This window comes from Pinus tabuliformis, chromosome Q (assembly GCF_031772625.1).
Source record: "Pinus tabuliformis cultivar Carrire ecotype Pingquan chromosome Q, CPIR1, whole genome shotgun sequence".
NCBI classification, from domain to species: Eukaryota; Viridiplantae; Streptophyta; class Pinopsida; order Pinales; family Pinaceae; genus Pinus; species Pinus tabuliformis.
The window spans coordinates 294,425,326-294,428,697 of NC_142296.1; positions in this window are offsets into that span (position 1 = coordinate 294,425,326).

Genomic DNA, 3,372 nt, shown 5'->3' on the forward strand with positions numbered 1-3,372 from the left:
GCTAAATTGTATTTGAAGATCCGAGCTTGCAGGTGGTAGTTTCTGTGAGAACCAACCTAGAGGCTTTCGAGGCCGAATTTTACGTTTTTGATGCAGTTGTATTTGGGAATCCGGGAGGTTTGGAGATGTCGAGAGTCGCACACTTCTTCACATGAGGCCCTCAGAGCATAAACATTGTCAAGGTTGTGCTTACTGTGTATAGGTATTGCCTCCAAAATTCTGAGAATCTAGGAGTGGCAAAAGGCACACACCTTTCAACAACCAAAATACAGTTTAAACCAGATTTCATTCTTGGTGTTGGAGAGTTGGCCCAATAGCGGAACCATGTCGCTGCAAAACCCTTTACTAGGTTACCCAAGAGTTCAAAAATCTAGGGTGGCAAATGTTATTACAAAGGTGTAAGTCCAAATTTAGCTAGGGCCATATACACTCTCGATTTAGTTGAGGGCTTTGTGGAACCCACGCTAAGTTGGTGTGGCAGTGTCATGAGAGCCAAGTAGAGGACAGACAAATGACACATGGTAGTATAATGATAACGTCGGTTGGGGCGATATGATTTTAGGGTGGACCCTACTAAGAATCCGATGGTTCTCCCCACACTCTAAGCATGTTAGAACTCTTTTCAATAGGGACAAAATCACTCGGATTTATCCATAAACATGGAGAGTGGTATCATATTTTTGCCCATGGAGTGGTTGTTAAACCCTGTGCAAGTTAATCAGGGCGAAAACTCTGCCCGAACAAGATTCATTAAGGAGGCCCCCCTCATAGTCGATGTTTAACGAGTAAGGGGAGCACAGTTGACATTAGCGGTAAACCACCCCCAATAGATGCATGAGATTAATTGTGAGGGCCCCTTCCCCAAATTCAAACCCACCATTAGGGGAGGGGCATGTGTTTGCAATACCAGTGGTTTGATTAAGTTGGTTTCATTCGCCAGCGCGATGCACAGTAAGGCAAGTGACTCGATGAACATGTAACTGACAACATAGTGCCACATGGATTAGGTGGAGATCCATTGACCGACGTAGACCCTTCTTATTGGCAAATTTCTTTGAGCATGACTTGTGATCCAAGAATCAAATCAAGATAAAATTTATATAGTCAAAAAGCTCTTCACGAGTTGAATAAGATGGTGGTATTAGCTTTAAGTTCCACAAAACTTTCCCCCACAGCAATTGTGAACTCCAACCAACTGTCATAACCATGCATAAGGCTCGCAGATTAAACAACCACTTGGCCCATCACATAAACCCCTCTTCAGGTTGGCACATTCAGATTTATTCCAGTGTGATGGATATACATTTCTACTTCAGGTTATGGTATGAGATCTCTCTCGTGGCTTGCAACTTAATCATGAGGCCTCATTATTACGAGGAAAGGTTTCAATTGAGGTTGTGTGAGGGTAGCATCATGGACAGTCGAAAAACTTAAGTTTATATCCAAACCAGGTGCGATGCTTAGTAATATCATTATTCTTTCCAACTATGTTTTGTGCCTCCCTTCTATTGGTCCATGGTCGCCATGCTCGCTTTCCATATCATCTCCATGCATTCGTTGGTTGGCCCCTACATTGGCTTGCACTGGTCTTCACAAAATTGGAGTGTTAGTATCTCCATCCTTCTCTGGTTTGGAAGCCTTCATCCTCCAGCGAGAATATGGAGGATATGGGGCTTCACCTAGCCTTCACGACTCTCTGTGATGGTGTGCCTCTCAACTATGGTGCTATGCTTCCTCTCGGTAAGCAGGCGGCTTTAATAGTCCCTCAATTCGATGGTAGCTCTCCTCCGGAACCGCAATGGCCCCTTGTTCTCATCTCGAGACTTATCCTTGCCGATTTGGTTATGTATGCCATGAGGCCTGAAAGCCTCCCACTAGAGATTTAAGCATTTCATGGCTCCAATTGGTGGTTTCTTTCAATTTGTGTTCTGCTAGGTTTGCCCAACTCTTGTTGTCGTTGGGAAGGTGTTGTCGAGGTTGCCGAGTTTCACTGGTTTGCAATGGCAACTTTGTGGTGGCTCACCGTCGCTACCGAGGTTATTGGTCAACTTGTGGTTCGTGGGTGGCACATTTGTGCATGGCTCTGCACCCATGGCTTTCATCATGGCTCCTCTAGCTCTGTGGTAATCCTTTGTCGTTGTTGAGGTTCTTGGGTGGAACATCTAAGCATGGCTTTGCCCCAGTGGCTTTCTTCGTGGCTCCTCCAACTCTGTTGTTGTGAGGTTCTTGGTCAGTGTGTCGTCCATGGGTGGATAGTCAGCATGTGGCTCTACACCAGTGGCTTTCAAAATGGCTCCTCCAAGTCATAGTACAATCTTACTTTATGTTTTAATTGTTAATGGGAAGCCCAATTTTTATATGGTTCAACCAAAAAGACTCTGCAAAGCAGAGCTCCCATAATTTTGATCTCTTGCAACTCTATGTGTACAGTGGCAATGTTTTCTTTGTCTACCAAACTATTAAAAAAGAATATATGTAATCTCAAGACTCTCAATCTATGTTATCGGTATGGTTTCCTAGCAGGCAAACCAATAGCACAAAGAATTCTCTCTTGTAAATCTCTATTTCGGTAATAAAAAAGCAAACCTTGTACACAAAAAAAGGTGCTACAAACCTTGAGAAAATGGGGTTGTGTGACACCAACTTCATAACAAACCTTAGAAGTTGAGTCAAAACAAACAGGGAACGCCCTCCACAATGAAGATAAACCAAGGAGGTGGGAGGGAGTGTTACACTCGCAGCATAATAAATATATTGCTACAAATTTAATTTATAGTATTTATTGATTATGTGGTGCACTCATTATCTATATATAAAATTCACAATATATAGACATTTTCAATTGGACAAATGACTTTTCTCTTAGCACTCCCATTCCCACCATAAATATTGGGTGTGAATTATAGTTAATATTATACATTTGACATTATTGCTAGTTAATCTGATATGTGTTAGTATTCAGAATTGTCATATTTTATTGCAATCTGACATTATTGGTAGTTAATCTTATATGTGTTGGTATTTAGAATTGTCATGCAATCCATAGAAGAAGAGGACATTTGCTAATAGACAATGTTATGGTACTCCATATTACATTTACATCATAATATATGATGTAAGAATAGAGATCTATTTACAAATGTATCTTTATAATTTTCACTTTCATAAGCCTTCCTTGTGTTGCACGCGAGTGCATGGTTCAACGGTGGGGCAGTCGGCTGCTACGCACCCCACCTGCGATCGAGTCCCGCTTTGTGGAGCTGCGATGCAGCATATAACAAGTTTCTTGTATGATGTGACGGATGTGTCAGATGCCAGTTTGTGGCTGATTTGTATATATGTATTAAAAAAAAAAGAGGGCCAATAAAGCTT